Source organism: Morus notabilis, unplaced genomic scaffold, assembly GCF_000414095.1.
Source record: "Morus notabilis unplaced genomic scaffold, ASM41409v2 Scaffold78, whole genome shotgun sequence".
NCBI lineage: Eukaryota > Viridiplantae > Streptophyta > Magnoliopsida > Rosales > Moraceae > Morus > Morus notabilis.
This window is the reverse complement of record NW_010367622.1, coordinates 2,357,694-2,376,607: the sequence shown is the minus strand read 5'-3', so window position 1 is coordinate 2,376,607 and position 18,914 is coordinate 2,357,694.

Genomic DNA, 18,914 nt, shown 5'->3' with positions numbered 1-18,914 from the left:
AAAGGACTCAAATTGTTGCAGCTTATTCAGGAGCTCAGTCAAGTTATCATTCTTTTGGTTTATTAGATAACTTGTCCTGAATGAAAGAAAATTAGGAGAAAGTGTCTCCAGTATCATGCCAACCTGGGTCTTCTCATCAATCTGAGACCCATTAATTTCAGCCTCATTAAGATGATTAATCATCTTAAGTTAATCATCTTAAGCACATGCTCACGTACAGAAGAACCATTCTTTATACGGCCGTTCGTAATGACTTTGACAACAGCGTGTCGGGATGAATCAGATGGACGTCCAAACATCCTCTGAAGAGAGTCCATGAACTCTCTAGCAGTCGCAAGGCCTTCATGTTGAGTTCTCAGCACTTCATTCATTGTTGCTAACAGGTAGCAACAAACCTTATTGTTGGCGTTGACCCAGCGATCATATCGCTCGGTCACAGCCCTGGCGGCATTGGCCGGAGGTACTGAAGGGCAATCCTCCTTAAGGACAAAATGGTAGTTTTCACAGATCAAGAGGATATTCTTTTTACTTTTCCATTTGACAAAGTTTTCACCATTCAAAATTTGGGAAGCAAGAAGTGCAAAATAGGGTTTGACATTTTTGCTGAATATAAGGAATTTAACTCAATCAACATTTTGCATAAATATCACTACTAAATTTAAGGCATATAAATATGATGCATGGATGCACATGTTAAAAACACAAATACATGTCTAATTGCGAAAGGAATTTTAATCACCACAATTAAGTGCCGCCGTAGGGTAGATCAAATAATTGCTAATTAAAATGAGACTATCTCAATTAATAAATATAATCTGAAATATCTCATACTTGTAATATTTATTAATTTCCTTTTATTTAGGTCAAGAAAATAATTAACCAATTTAATTATCTCTTTATGAGTGTAACCCACAATTTTAGATCTTTTAGACTTCACTTAGAAGTTGCCGCCGTAGGGTAGGTCAATTCTAAAATATATCTTAGAGATCCTATCTCTTTGGAAGCCAACCTTGTTATTATAATTAATGGATACCAGTAGGGAGGACGAAATCAAAGTGTATCAGGGCCTCATTAATTACTCACGGTATTATACTAACAGTGGAGACTTATGGGTTATATTGTCATATTATCCGCTCCCACTCATTATTTACAAATGGTGTATTTTTTTTATAAAACAACTCTTGCTTTATACTTCTTAGTGAATTTAAACAATTTAAGTCACTAAGTTCCATAAAATTTTGAATAATTTTAAAATTATATTAAGTCATTTGTGACAATTTTAAAATTTAACATTTAAATTTATAAATTTCACATTTGACTTATTTAAATTTTGCAAAACCATTTGCTAATTAATTTATTTAAATGTAATCTCATTAAATTTCACAACTTTAAATTTAATCTTATTAAATTTGATAACTTTGAATTTAATCTCATTAAACTCAACATTTTGGCGCATTTAATTAATTTAATTTACTAAAACAATTTTAGAATTAAAATAAATAATTAATACGCATGACGCATGTCATACATATAAACTAGGTAGGCACTTTCTATCTTAAGATGGCATGTTAGATGCATGGCAATACAATTATTATCAAACATAATAGATAAATAAATAAAGACATGCAAGCGAAATAGAAAAATTTAGTCGGGTTCCATGGACCTAAGAATTACAACCCCAAAATAAAAATAAAAATAAAATTACATCACAATAGGTCTTCCTGTAATTCTCCATCTTCAAGTCTTCTCCATCTTCATGTCTCCATTTTGATGGATCTAGAAAAAATTGGGTTTGGGCTGTTTTGGGCTGTCTAAAGACATCCCTATTTAGGATGTGGGCCGGCTGGAAAGCCAGCCCAGAATAACTAATTAGCCTCTGCCTCATTACTGAGGCAGAGCAGGCCCATTTGGGCATGGGCCTTTGCACCACAAGGTGTAAGCCTTGCACCCGTGACTGCACCTGAAGGTACAGTCACCTGCAGCAGCCTCAAGGCTGTTGCAGTTCTGCAATGGTCGACATTTGGCCATGACAGCCGCCCTTTTGCCGACGACTGTCACCAACGATCGTACTGTCGCAAGTTGACATTTTTTTTAATAATTTGGAACTTTTCTAAAAACAAATAGTTGAAACTCTTCCATGATGATTCTCTTGCATTTAGAAAATAATAAATTACATACTGATTCCTATTTTACAATTGATCTAATCAAAATAAAATAGCAAAAACTAATGCTATGGAACTGAAAAAATTTACGACCAATCTATTCGCATAAAATAGTTATCACACAATAATTATACATTACATGCATAAGTGCCTACCCATTAAACATACATGAATTATTACATAATCAAACGATAAATTAGCATGAGATAAAGACTGCTCTGATACCAATTGTTGGTTTCTCAAATCGGATTTTCAAAAAAAAATTGTGTGGAACCGTGGTATCGATCGAATCACATAAATAAAAAATTTAATACGATCATTATTTCATGTTAATTTAACTACTAAGATATTAAAAAAAAGAATAATAATTTTATCATCGCTTGATTAGGACGTTCATCTTGAACTCCTCCAACACTGTCTTGAGCTTTAAATTCCTAGTACACCACGGTTCTTTCTCAATGTATCTCCGGATTAATGTAAACTCGAACGTGTGGGCATTCTAATGGGTTTCTCAACACATGAAATAAATAAATAAGGAGGCCACCTATAGTTATCACTCACTTTTCTCAAAAGTATGTGATAGCACTCAAAAAATTTTCTTTGGTTTTACTTTTTGTTGTCCCATTTCTCTCTTTTTGTTTTCTCTGGAAATCTCCCTTTTTGTTTGTCTGAGAAAAAACAAAACAAAAACTATGTTCTTCTACAAGTAAATGTGCAGCCGCACATTTATTCTTCTTTCCTCATGCTGAGGAAACGTGCAACAACACATTTCCTCCCACTCTTTTTTTTTTTTTTTTTTTTATAAATTTTGAGTGAGGAAACATACGCTTCTTAGCTACATGTTTCCTTTCTTATATATATATATATATTAATGAGGGAGAGAAGAAAAAAAAATGTGGAGAGTAAAAAAAAAATTATATCTTTTTTTATAAAAGTGACTAAATTTATCCATATTAATTTAAAATAATTTTAAAATAATTTAATATTAATTAATTGAATTAATTAATATATGTATTTAGAATTCTCAATTCTAAATTAATAAACATAACCTAATATGATATATTCATTTCACATTAATCTTATGGAACCGTTGAGAGGAACTATGAACATTATAATTTTAAGCTCTAATAATTTTGACAATTAATTAACATCTTAATTAATATATCAAAATTATTAATTCTAAATTATTCCACTATAAATTTAGAATTGCACTCTTAAAATTATAAAACAATTATGTTCACAGAATTTGTGTTGTCCATTATATAGTCACTACATACGAATTAATCCTCCATAAACGGTTCATAATTAAATCTAGGTATTTTTCATTGACCTCTTTAATTATATATTTCTCCATAAGTACCATTGATCCTCTAATGAATAATATATTTTATGATCCAATCATAAAATTGAGCGCTCTTAATATTCAAGCCTCAATCAATACTTATGGGAACCGTCAATCTACTTCATTATGAAGGAATAGATTTTATCTTGTAAATTAATATTCCCGGCTATTTATTTTACTATGCTCCCAATATACCAAGACTTTGATACTATTCACATGTGTCATTACTCAATATGTCAAAGAACATAATATCATAAATAGGAGTCTATTAATTACTCAGAATTAAGATTAATTCATATATGACCATCATTGATTAATATTGAATACTCTATTTAATAACAGAATTTATTAGAGATTCATAATTAATCGCGTTCCGGTCCTATATAATCATATTACATAAAATGTTTTCATTCCAATAATCTCATTATTAACAATTTAGGATAATATTGTTTCATTCAGAATGTAATGAACCGCATTAGTAATTTTAAATTAAAGATCCTAACTTTAAGTTATAATTACAGACAAGTTTAGATTATTTTACTTCAAATATTATCCTCTACATATAACACTTATATATAATGTTTAAAGTTACATCTAAAATAATCTAGAGATTTTAATATTTATAAAATATCACATGCATGCAAAATAATATTGAAAATTTCATCATTTCATTGATAATCATTAAAATATTTACATCTCATTTAATTTATGAGCATATATCGCAACATTACATAGATGGTCGACTGGTTGTTCTCTGGTTTCAAATTGCAATTGACATCTTCATCAATCAAGGATGGATGAAAGACTGCAAATTGCGTGTGCAATTAACAAATTTTATTAATAAAAAGGAGAAGTGTTTACATGGACATTCCTATAACAATTAATCAATAAATGAGTTGCAAGACAAACAAATGTTTTATCTATTCTCTAGTATAAACTGAAGGTACCTGCTTAGGGTCTGCACTTAAGAACCGTGAGCTAAAGCTCGACGCGCGGTGTTCATGTTGACCATTTTACCTGTGCAGTCGCAAATGACTGATTTGCCCCTAATGGCTTTTGGGGAAACTCTTTAAGGTTTTGATCTACTTTCTGATTATCACACTAACCCATACAAGTTCTAAGACTATTTTACAGAGTTTTCCCTTAATTTTCCTAACCTTGCATTTTTGCCTGGTCATTGAAAATTTTAACATTTTTTCTCCTAGGTCAAATTTAAACTTTTTCATACCATCCTGTTCATTGTCCTATAAGAAATAAAATACTCTAGAGGACCTTAGGCTGATTCAAATTAGTCAATCATCATTTCATTGGTCAAAGTTTGGTCAAAGTTTGGTTAAAATCTTGTTTCATTAATATCTCGAAACCTCCCGATTTTGTGAACACTTTTTTTTTCTGTAGCGGTGTCAATTCGTATTGCGTGTCATGTTCGTGTCGTGTTTGTATCGTGGCAGTTTTTTTAGTGTGACCCGTACATGACCCGCGATACGAAAAAATTGAGAACAGCCGCATGAACACGACACGGTCAGGTTGCGGGAACACACGACATGAACCGAAAGTGACACACGACACGAAATTGACTCGCGAACCCGAGACACGACACGAACCTATTGAACCAAAATTGACACAAAATTGTAGATTTTAATACATTTTGTACATATATTAAAGTTTATAACCTATTACATATATCATTTATTGATAAAACCCTTCCAAAATAATAACAATTAACAAAGTATCATAGCTCGTAATTCATAAGAAAACATCATAAGACCACAAGTTCAGCACCAAAATAATAAAACATTAGTCATACCATAGGCAAACAAGTTAATAAGATAACAAGTCTAATCCCAAAAATACCATAATCCTACTAGAAAACATAGTTGATAAGACTCACAACAAAGTCCAAGCATAGATAATAAAATTCCAACACCAAAGTCCAAACCTAAATCTAGATAATAAAGTTCCAGCAACAACAAAGTTTAAATGCATGCAAAAGAAAACATCACATGAAATCTACATAACAAAGTCCCAACAACCACATAGTACAACAACCTAAATCACATGTCACACGAAATTGACACAAAACCAAAATAAAAACCAAATTCAAGCACATCCAGAGTTAGAAGCTTGGTTGACATTTTTTTCTTCATGTATGTTAAGATCCACCACATTCTTGATGAGGTCATCCATATCTTGATGAAGTACTTTGAATCCATCTAAGAAAAAGAGTTGAACTGATTAGCATTTATGAGATTGATAATAACAATATTTAAGAGAACAATGAAGAACTTGAAGAATATACCTTAATTTCCATACAACCAATCCCTTGTACACACAATCGCTTCAATAATATCATGTTTAAGAGAGCTACGAAACTGATCAAGCACAAGACCGCCAACACTAAATGCAACCTCTGAAGCAACTATTGATACAAGAATGCATAATATATCACGAGCCATGGCAACAAGAATTGGGTAGCGGCACTGATTTGTCTTCCAATAGGAGAGAATATCCAACTAATAACTCTGTTTCATTCTAGGATCATCCAAATACAATTCCAACTGTGATTTTTGGTTTGAAGCATAAAACAAATCACTTGAAACATCATCAAATTCCTGAAAAAAAATATAAAACATTAGTAACTAAGATACTAATTTCTATGTAAAATAATGTAAATATATAAGAAAAGTAAATATTACCTTCAACAAATCTGACTCATCTACTTCCATTTCATGTGATGCTTTACCCTTGTCCTTTTTCTTGGAAGTGGATGGTGAGGTAGAATGATCAAGCTTCAGAGCATGCTCGTTAGAAAGCGATTCCAACTTCTCACGCAAAGAAAATAACTCATCAGAGTTATGCCCAAAAGCTTTGTTGTAGCAAAAGTCAATAAATTGCATCTTATACCGAGGACCAAACACAAGTGCAATGCCTAAAATGGGGCTGAATTGTGACCAATATTTTTGAAATTTGGGCCACATATGCATAGCCATGGAGTTCAAGTACTCATATCCACCTTGGGTTATGTAACATTCCATAATTGATGGACAATACAAGCTTGATGTGGGATAGTGAGTGCCAAAAAATAAAAGTGTGGCATCATAGAAAACTTTCAAGAACTTGGATATTTTCTCAACTCTTTCCCACTCATCGGAGTTGGGACAATTCCTATAGTTAGAATCACTTAATTCCAAATGTTGAAAAGCACGTCTATAAAAGAGAGCACTTTCAAGCATAAGGTAAGTCAAATTTCATCTAGTAACCACATCTTCAGACAATCCTCTATTGCTTTCCATCGGTACCAACTTAACACATTCTAAAAATTTTTGCTTCCTTTGTTGTGATCTTTTAACATATCTAATACTATCTCGAATCTTCTCAACCGACTTATCAATACTTTTCAAACCATCTTGCACAACAAGGTTAAGTATATGGGCACAACATCTCAAATGAAAGAATTCACCATGAAAAGGCAACAGACTACGCAAGTTAAATTTGTTTTACAATGCATCCACAGAGACATCATTCGAAGCAGCATTATCTAAAGTGATACGGAAAATCTTTTCCTCAATTCCCTAATTACTTAGTAAAGAAAAGATTTTCTCAGATAGTGCTATCCCAGTGTGTGGAGGTGGCATAAGATAAAAATTCAAGATTCTTTTATGTAACTTCCAATTCTTATCAAGAAAATGAGCAGTCATGCACAAATATCCATCAATAGTCAATGAAGTCTACAAATTAGATGTTAAACTTATTCAACCAGGACATGCATCCAATATATTCTTTACTTTCATTTTCTCCCTTTCATACAACTTAATGGTGTCAGCTTTAGCAGTGTTTCTAAACACTAATTCCATATCAGGATACAAATATTGAAGCATAGCCCTTAACCCTTTGTACTCAGCAAATTGGAAAGGCAATTCATGCATAATAAGACAAGCAGTGACCAACTCACGCCATTTTTTAAAATCAAAGGAACAAGAGCCAAATGATAAGCTACTATCACGAGAAATAAGCATTTGACCAATATCTCTGATGTATGATCTCAGACAAGTTTTAATATGCTTCAACATGTTACCTATTCCATACTTACTAGCAGTAAGATATTTTTGCCCACATTTCTTGCAAGCACTCCTAAGCTTTTTGTCCGGACCAAGAGGAAGGATGTCAAAAAAGTTCTAAACTTTTGATTTCAGCTTCTTCTTCTTGAGAGGTTTTTGGACACCGATGCCTGGGAGCTCAACGACATCCTCCTCAAGCTCGATATCGACATCTATTGCTCCCTCTAAATCAATGTTCTCACTTTGTGCCTCCAAATCATTGTTGTTCATCTACAATAGACTTAAGAGAAAACTCAATTTGTAGAGGAAAAAAAAGAACATAACAACTACAATAGTAACAAAGAAAATAGCAATAGAAGTACAACAGTAAAATAACAAAAGAAATCATGAGTCATTGTCTTTATATTCATTTGAGTTTTTGTTTCTCTTCAATCATGTTTCTGTGGCGCATGTGTAAGAATCATATATATGCATAGCCCAAATATATGTAAGTAACAATCATATGCAGCAAAATTTACAAAAACAAGCAAAAACTCAGAAAAAAATCAAATGTTAGATCACGGAAGAACTGAGAATATTAGATCACAGAAGTTGAATTTGAAATCTCTAACACAACAGATTGTTCACATGTAATCAAAGCAGAACTAATCCTAGAAAGAACCAAGAATATTAGATGATGGAAGTTGAAAATAAAGAAAAAAAGGGATTCCTAATTCTAAAACAATGTTCGTAATGAATTTAATTAAAGTTTTGATAATTTCCGTTAAGTATAAAAATTCTAATTGATTCAACTAATGGTCATATATAGAATGATCTTAATCAAGAGTTCTTAGCAGACTCCTATTTATGCATTTGTGTCTTTCGATTTACTCAATACGGATTCTGAGATCCTAAGTCTTATTCCTTCTATTTTGGAGACATGATGAAATGAGTAGCCAGGAATGTTATTATACGAGATTGAATACATTTCTTCTTAAGAAAAAAGTAGATAAATAATTCTCTTGAGGGTGGATTCAGTACTTGGACCAGTAAGAGCGCTATGATTCATGAATTTATTTTATGAATCATTGTCCATTAGATAATCAATAGTATTCAAGGATAAAGATGTAATTAGTAGGGCCGGCAATTGGATCACGACATGACAACACGGCTCGAAAATGACACGAATTTTACGGGTTAGGGTTGAGAAAAAAGAGGTTCGGGTCAGAATTAGGTCGACTTGAAATTGACATGAAAAACACGGGTCAATTTTGGGTTGGACCCGCCTAACCCGAACACGACACGAAACTTGTAAAAAGCTAAAAAATACATATCTTTTTCATTACATATTTTTAATTTTATTATGAACTTGTGATATCATGATAGTTATATTCAAAATCTTATACTATTATTTGCTTAATTTTAATGGATGTTATTGTATTTTAGTGTGTTAAGAATTTTAAGTTATTTCTAATATGTAAAAAAACTAAATAAAAGTATACAATTTTCGTGTCAATTTCGGGTTCACGGGTCAATTTCATGTCACGGGTCATTTTCGTGTCGTGTTGTGTTCGTGTTGCGATTTTTAAAAAAATTTCGTGTCACGGGTCGTGTTCGGGTTGATTGTAAATTTAGAAAGAAACGATTAAAACACGACACGTAAAACGAATTGCCACCCCTAATTAGAGAGGTTAACGGATTTCACCTAGCTGTAATTATGAATTATTTATGGAGGGTTGATCTATATGCAATGACTATATCAAATGGACACTTCACATCTTAGAAGTAATTTATGTCTATAATTACGAGAGTGCAATTCTAAATTTATAGAGGAGTAACTTTTAGAATTAATAGAATTAATTAATTAATTAAAGAGTTTAATTAATTATTTATTTTATTCCAACTTAGAATTATAGGTCCATGACACCCCGCGTTGTCCTTGTAATTCTACAAGACACTAAAGGCAAAATGAGAATTTTAGAATTATGAAATTCTAAAATAAAACGCTCAAGGATAATTAATTATAAATTAAATAATGTGATTATTTAAGTTTAAGTTTAAATTTGAATTTTGAAACACACATGCAAAAGTGTTCACATGGTGTCAACGCATAGCACAGTGTGAATCCCTTTGGGATTCAAATTACTTGCTCTCCATAGTTATCCAATTAATTTATTTGATAAGTTATCCAATTTGAAATTCAAATTTATTTAAGTTTAACTTAAATTGAAATTTAAATTTAAGTTAAAATTAGACCGCAGGATAAAATTTTGCCCTATTATTTACCTGCAAAATTGCGCCTACCACAAGGAGGAAGTTCCCTATGGTGGCCGGCCTATTAAGATAAAGAAGTGGATTTGTATTAAAATCAAATTTGAAGTGGGAGATAATTAACAAGCTTTATCGTGGAGATAAAGATTAGACTCCTTCTAGGATTCTTACTACTACTCTATTAAATAAGAGATTGTAGAAAATTATAAAATAGAATTTTTGCTCCCTCCTAGCATAGTGGCCGAATTATCTATAGAGTGTGAGAAGGAAAATGATAACTCTAAGAAATTAGAGTTCTCCACTGGTTTTATAGCCTAAAATTGTTTGTCCATGAGTGATTGTTCTCGTTTATTGTTTGTTTTAAGTTAGATTTGTAGAGTTGCATGTACTTTGGCCTAATTCTGTATTGATGTGCCTCTTGAAGTGAAAGCTGGTAATTTGGAAGTAAAATAGGTGAAAAATTGGCTAATTCTATGTGAGTTCCTTGCAGGAAATTGCTGGGCTAAAATGCTGCAGCATTCTGGGTGACATTCTGGGATTAGCTGGCAGCTGATTGATGTCAGTGCACTAGCTAGACAAAGCAGACAGAAAGAAATCTGTGTGAGCTGGCTGAGGAGGTGTCAATTGGGTCTACTGTGCGCATCAGCAGTGACACCTCAGCCCTTGTGTTGCCCTAGAAGGGAATGTTTCTCTCAGGACAAGTTGGCAGCCGCCAGGGGGAGAAAAAGAGGAAGAGAAAGAATCGGGCATTAATATAAAAAGAAGACAGTTGCTGTTTTAAAAACAGAGAGAGCACACAGGAGAGTACTAAGACACCAGAAAACACAAAAAGGCACTATTCAGAAAGGAAAAAGCTTCGGAGGAAAGCTGAAGAAACCAAAACATCAAGTAATATTCAGCCTAGAAGGAGAATACAGAGACGTGAGAGCTGGAAGTTGAAGGACATTGTTGGCCGGCCAGAGAGGAATCCAAGATCCAGCTGAATTTGTTCTTCTTCTGTTAGCTTAACTCTTTTTTGTCATTTAGTTACTAATTCTAGATATGGATTATACTGGAGCTTTGGATCTTGTAACTATCATTATGAACTAAGTTGCTGTAGCTAGGTTTGTTAATGGAACCAATATTGTAAGAATGACAAGTTGTTTCTGAAATGCTGTTAATCTACTATTCCTGTTCATTTATGTGAGCTAATGTCTATTTCTATTCTTGATTGGCCATCAACTTTAGGATACAAGATTGAGATTAATACTGGAAGGGTTAGTTTTAATCGGATTTGCATGAATGATGCTTGTTCAATGAACTTGCTGAGTTGTTGATTAGTGGATGGTATAGGAATATATTATCCACCTTGCATAACTTAATGAAACCTGAGCTTAAATCTGCAGTCCTAGAGCTGGATTCACATGGCTTAAAGGACCACAGTCATAATCAATTCGGAAGAACTTTATGCATCAACGAGTTTCTGTTAACAGAATAGTAGAATGCTGCAGCATTCTTGGTAACATTCTAGTCAGACTTGCAGTAGAGGGGAAGTTAGCAGGCCTAGCTCATTTACACCACTGAATTACATTCCATCACAACATTCTTGTTGCTCTTAGTCACTTTAAACCACATTTAGTTTGCATTCATTTTATTTACATCATTTTAGTGAATATTTACCACATTCATCATTTACCTGTTTTGTTGATTATACAACTCTCGACACATATTTTGGTGTTTCATTCCTCGTGGGATCGATATCCGTACTTGTGTACACTTTATTACTTGTTAGCGACATGTGCACTTGCGAGCATAATTATCACGCAACAGAAAATTTTCTCCAAAATTTCACATCGTGCATGTGTTGGTGTTCGTGTAAAAACTTGAGTATTTATTTTCTAATCTTGTTTTGTTTCAGGTGTGCCCACACACATACTTTTGTAGATTTAAGAAATTGACGAGGAAGATTTGGGTGTTCTACACTAGTTTGGAGCGTGGAACGTTTGAGGTCAAAAAATTAAAGTTATCGTCCTAATCATCCGCTAGGTAAATAAATTCATTTGATTAATTTGCTCGTGCATAAATTAATATAATCTATAGAGTATTTTAAAGTTTTATAAAAATTTTTATTATACACAATCTGCTAAATACATGCTTCTGCATCCGAAATCGTTTCGGAAACTAGCAATTAGCATCAGAGTGGTCTATAGACTATATTAATTTATACTTCGATTATGCGATAATCAATATTGTATTAAATATGTGATATTTAATTTGTATGTATGTGATGGGTAGGCACTTGTATTTATTTATGGATGTTTATATTGATTCATGTTGATGAATGTATGAATGATGGATTTGGTCGTTAATTATATGGTTCCACGGATTGGTTAAATTCATTCGATAAATTATTTGTAATTTTATTCGGGAATTAGAATTATTGTAATTCTAGGATTTGGGTAGATTATGGCAAAGAATCACAAGTACTAGAAGCTCAAAAAAATCTGAAAGTGATGCCTCCCCCACGGCCCAGCCGCGCCTCACCACGGCCCAGCCAAGCCCTACGCATGCCCATTTCGCGCCCCGCGCGGGCTGGGCGCGCGATGTGTGCGCGTGGGGCGGGCACGGGGCGTGATTGGCCACGTGCGGGGTGCGTCACTTCCAAATTTTTCCAAGCTTCTTGTACTTGGGATTCTTTGTCCTAATCTACCCAAATCCTAGAACTACAATAATTCTAATTCCTGAATAAAATTACAAATAATTTATTGAACGAATTTAACCGATCCGTGGAACTATATAATTAACGATCAAATTCATCATCCATACATTTATCAACATAAATAAATATAAACATCCATAAATAAATGTAAGTGCCTACCCATCACACACATACAAATTAAATATCACATATTTAATATAATATTGATTATCGCATAATCGAAGCGTAAATTAATATAGTTTATAGACCGCTCTGATATCAATTGTTGGTTTTTAAAATGATTTTGGATGTGGAAGCGTGTGTTTAGCGGATCGTGTATATAAAAAATTTTCATAAAACTTTGAGATACTCTATAGATTACATTAATTTATGCACGAATAAATTAATCAAATTAATTTCTTTACCTAGTGACTGATTAGGATGATATCTTGAATTCTTTGACCTCGTACGTTCCTCGCTCCAAACAAGTTTAGAACACCCGAATCTTCCTCATCAATTCCTTGAACCTACACAGATATGTGTTCGGGCACACCTGAAACAAAACGTGATTAGCGAATAAACACTCAAGGTTTCCACGAACACCAACACATACACAACGTGGAATTTTTGGAGAAAATTTTTCATTCTCACACTATAGAAACCGGCCACTATGCTAGGAGAGAGCAAAAATTGTGTTTCACAATGTTCTACAATATCTTATTTTATAAAGTAGTGGTTAGACTCCCAAAAGGAGTCTAATCTTTATCTCTAAGATAAAGCTTGTTAATTATCTTACACTTCAAATTTTATTTTGAAACAAATCAACTTCTCCCTTATCTTAATTGGCCGGCCACCACAGGGAAATTCCTTCTTGTGGTCGGCACAATTTTGCAGATAAAGAATATGAAAAAATGTTATCCTGCAGTCCAATTTTAACTTAAATTCAAATTTTAATTTAAGTCAAACTTAATTCAATTTGAATTGAAAATTGGACAACTTATCAAATAAGTTAATTAGATAACTATGGAGAGCAAGCAATTTGAATCCCTTAGGATTCACATTGTGTTGTGCGTTCACACCATGTGTACACCTTCATATGTGTGTTTCAAAATTCAGATTTAAATTTAAACTTAAATAAACACATTATTTAATTTACAATTAATTCTCAATTTATTATTGTGATACCTAAAATTCTCACGTACTAGTTGGCCAATGTATTGCATCCATTCATGGCATAATATATATGATTTATAAGTTTGGCATGCTATTGAGATGCATTGTTACGTTATTAGTGTATGTTAAGTAGTTGTTGAGCATAATGTTTTGATGAAATGATAGGCTTGCTCAAAGGTGGATCCAGTAGCTGGAATAGTAGAAAAGAGGTTTATAATAGTGGTTTTTATGAATTACAAAGAGTTTAATTGGTAATGAAGTTTTAAAAAAAAGTTAAGTATGGATTTTGTTTGTTAGTTGGACTCACATGTGATAAGAAATTTCTTACAATAAGAACATAAGAGTATGAAACCAATTACAAGAGGTTGACATGAAATTTCACATGAACTATTGAACTAGAACACACTAGAAAACCCTATTTTGCTCAAAATTCGGTGCTCGGGTTTTTGAGTCTTGATTGAGGCTTTTGTTGGCTTGTAAGTGAAAAATTTATTATCTCATGCCTGAATATGTTAGGAAGGATTTTATAAATATTGGTTAAGTTTCAATGATGAACGGACACGAACAAAAGTGAATCATTTTAGTCATACCGAGTTTTCGATATGAACAAGTACACCTAAGTTGGTATGTCAATTGAGTGGTTATGACTTATTATGTAAATGGGATTTGGTGTGAGTGTGTAATGCCCTATTAAGGAGGTGACCAAGCTGAAATAAGGGACACATGACCAGCCAAGGTGATATTCCTTCATGATGACTAAGCTGCCTCTTTGGTTGCTTAAGGAATATAAGCTACTAGATCATTCTACACTGCACTTGTTCAGCTTGCCCGACCCCTCTTTGACAGAGACCCCCTTCTCAAGCTATTAACTTAAGAAAAAAGAATTTCCTTAGTGGTTTGTCAAGTTCTAGATGCCAAATTTCAAGAAAAACCTAACCTAGTCAAGGTAAGGGCCTGTTTTGGTTTGGAAGATGTTTGGTGTTGGTTCAGTGGGTTTTGTTTGAATTTTTGTTGAGATATTTGCAAAACATAATATTTGATATGTCAGGAACATCCACATAGAAGGATTTAATCACATTCAATTGGGAGGTGGTGGTTTCACGTTTGTTTTGGTGGCAGCCCTGAAACAGGTTGGTTCTACAAGTGGCTCGGATTTTTGTTTATTTCCCTAGGCTAAACAGCTCCGTTTGAGCTGAAATTTTGAGAGAATATTATCTTAGGTGTTATCGAATAGTCCCTTAAATATCTCATTAAAATACTGTGTAATTTGGGTGTTATGACCTTTTTACCGAACATAGTTTGGTGTGTGTGATGATATTGTTATTATGAGCATATTTTATTTTATTTTGGGATATTAAATTTAAAATAGGTGGCCTTTGGCTTTTGTGAGTGTTAAAAATAAGGAGAAATGTTGTCAAAATTTTTAAAAAAATTTTGGGATCAAGAAGGAAAAATGAAAATGATGATCAATATTTTAGTGATACGAAGTGTCGGATCCCCTAAGAGCAGTACCTAAAAGACAGTTTCAGTGTTAAAGTTTAAGGTAAGTAGAATTTCATCTGTATCACTATAAAAGTTGTACGTATGATATTTGTTTCAATGAATGTCATAATTGAGCATATGAATTACATACAAACATGATATAAGCATACATGCACGACATGATGAAATATATATACCCAAGACATTAAAGAAAAGTGGATGAGCATGAAAATAATTTAAATGTCCTTTTGATTATAAGTGACGGGCCTAATGAAATGAGATAATGAATATGTCTCGATGGAGACATCCAGACCTACATGTCTTGAAAGTGACTGTCTCGATGGAGACTTGCGGTGTGGGATGCTTTCTTGATAATCACAAGGAAGAAGTGAAGATTGATATTGTGAATTGCCCCACACAACGGCATTTGATATATGCATATATATTTACTTTGTGGTTGCAAGGTCTGATGAGGTGTCTGGACACCACCCATCTATAAAACCCTAAAAATGCACACATGATAAAAGTGTGAAGGAAAGTGAATTGAATAACATTAAATGAAAATTTTAAGACATGAGCTCATGCATATTACTATTATTATATTGTTATGCATTGTTCTACTTACTGGGCTGTAACTCATTCATTTTGTGGTGATTCAGATGAGGGCAGTTCCCAGCATTAGCTGAGAAGTAGTGTGGTTGTGTTATTACTTGGTTGTGCATGTTTTGAGATATGTATTATATTGTATATATATTTTGCCAGCCAAGAGAACCCGATGAGACATGTCAAAAATAGTATTGCTCTTGAGGTGATTTCAAAAAGTTTAAATTTACCTATATTTTAATACCTAAGTCATGTAACTTACTAAAAATCAACATAAGGGAAAAGATTAGAAGTAACACTACATAATATGACTATGTAATTAACTTAGAGTTGTATAAGGCGGGTGTTACAATTATCCTTGAGCGTTTTATTTTAGAATTCCATAATTTAAATTTTCTATTTTGCCCTTAGCATCTTGTAGAATTATAAGGACGACGTGGGGACTCACGGACCTATAATTCCGAGCTCTAATAAAATTAATAATTAACTAAACTCTTTAATTAATTAATTAATTCTATTAGTTTCAAAAGTTACTCCACTATAAATTTGGAATTGCACTATCGTAATTATAGACATAAATTACTTCTAAACTGTGAAGTGTTCATTTGATATAGTCATTGCATATAGATCAATCCTCCATAAATAATTCATAATTAGAGCTAGTGAAATTCGTTAACTTCTCTAATTACATCTTAATCCTTGAGTACCATTGATTCTCTAATGGACAGTGATTCATAAAATAAATTCATGAGTCAGTGCGCTCCTACTAGTCCAAGTGCCGAATCAACCCTCAAGAGAATTATTTATCTACTTCTTTCTAAAGAATGAATGAATTCTATCTCGTGTAATAACATTCCCGGCTACTCACTTGATCATGTCTCCAAAATACAAGGAATAAGACTCAAGATCTCAGAATCCGTACTGAGTAAATCAAAAGATACAAATCCATAAATGGGTTTCTGCTAAAAACTCATGATTAAGATCATTCTATATATGACCATTGGTAGACTCAATTAGAATTTCTATACTTAACGGAAATTATCAGAAATTCATATTGCATCTGTGTCCATGTTCCACATTATCTCATTATGCGTAATACACTCATTCAGTATCTCACCATATTAACAGTTCGTATAATATTGTTCCATTCTAAATGGAAATGTCATGTATTAGTAATGTTTCAATTAAAGATTCTAAACTTTAACTAAATTCATTACGAACATCGTTTTGATTATTATCCTTAAATATTATCATCTTGCATAAAACACTTATATAGAATATTTAAGGTCACATAAATAATCATGAAATTTTCACTGATATTCATAAAATATTTATTAATATATGCACAAAAAATAATGAATAAACTATTTTATTAAATAAATAATAAATATCATATTAGATCTCATGTTTTTAAGACACCATTCCTGACATTATACTCATTGAGAATGATGTGAAATTGATGGCAGATGTAAAGATTATTAGGAGAAAAAACAATAACACAATAGGAAAAATAAAAAAAATGAAAAAAGAGAGAAAAAAAAAAGAGAGAAAAAGTTAAAAAAATAAAAAGTTGCATAGAAGCTTTTTATAAAATAAAAAAAAGGAAAGAAAAAAACCTTAAGCAGGACATATTTAAAAAGAATATTAGAGGAAAAACAAAAAAGACAAAAGAAAAGAAGAAAAATTAAAAAATTAAAAGGATGAAAAGAGGAAAAGTTAAACAAAGAAGAAGAAGAATGATGTAGATACGTGGTCTCCTTAAGAGCGAAGTCTAAAAACGGATTCGGCTCTTTTTATATATATATGTTAGATATTAGATGTTAGATGATAACAGGTAGAAAAACAAATTAAGCTATAGAGGAGCTTTTTAAAAAAAGAATAAATAAATAAATTAAGGGAAACAATTATTTATAAAAAAAATGTTATAAAAAAGTTAAAATGCTTAAGAGCATAGATCACTTGAGAAAAAAGCAGAAAGCAAATAGAAAAAAAAACCCCCAAAAAGCCAAAAAAAAAAAAAAGAAAAAAAAAAGAGGGCAACATATGGCCTCCTTCGAAAGAAAAGATTTCCTTGCCTCCTCTACAGATTAGAGATAAGAAAGAGAATTAAGTTATAGAAGAGCTTTTAAGAAAAAAATTAACATTTAAATGAAATTATTTTAACATGAATAAATTAAGAGAAAAAAGTATTAAAAAAAAAAACGCATGTTATAAAAAGTTAAAAAGCTTAAGAGGGACTAAGCACTTGAGAAATAACCAAAAAGTAAATAGGAAAAAAAAAAACAAAAACAAAGAAAAGAAAAGAAAAAAAAATAAAAGTTAAAAATAAAAACGGAAAAAAGGAAAAAAATGTCAAATAAGGATAATATTCATAAATAGATAGATATAGATATAGTGTCCGTTTAATTAATTAATTTAAATTTTTAATTCGAGTTAAAATGTGATTTTATATGAAAATTTTTTATTATAGTAAAAAATTTAAATATGATTATTTTTAAAAAAATTTTATTATAATAAAATTTAAAATTTAAATTTAAATTAATAAAATAAACGAAACTATATAAATTATAGTTGCTAATGAAATCCAATTACAATACAAACAATTCTTTATCTCCATTAATGAAATGCATTACGTACAATGATGACGATATTGCTTTATCCCCACACAACAAACCTACCTGCTCCCAATCCAACTTTCCTCTCAGTAATCTCACGTTCAACGCTCATTACAGCCTTCAGGCCTCACGTGCACTTCAATAATAAATAAAAAGAATTTTATATAATAATTTTTTTATTATAATAAAAAAAATTAAATATAATTATTTTTAGAGTTTTTTATTTAATAAAATTTAAATTTTAAATTTGAATCGATAAAATAAACAGAGTCATAAATTTTGTTCATTTCACTGATTTAAATTTTTAATTTTATAATTAAAAATTTTTAAAAAATATTACATCTGAACTTAAATTAAAAATTTAAATTCACGAAGTTAAATGATGTCATAATAATTAACGCAGCTTTTCTACGGGGGTTGGGGTTGCGACGAGGATAACGTGGTCCTCATTGTCTCATCGTGTCCTGTTTTCACACACAAATTCATAAAATAAAAAAATTTAAAAAAGTAGATCAATAATTATTTCTTTGTAGTTGGTGCCCGATTCTTTCA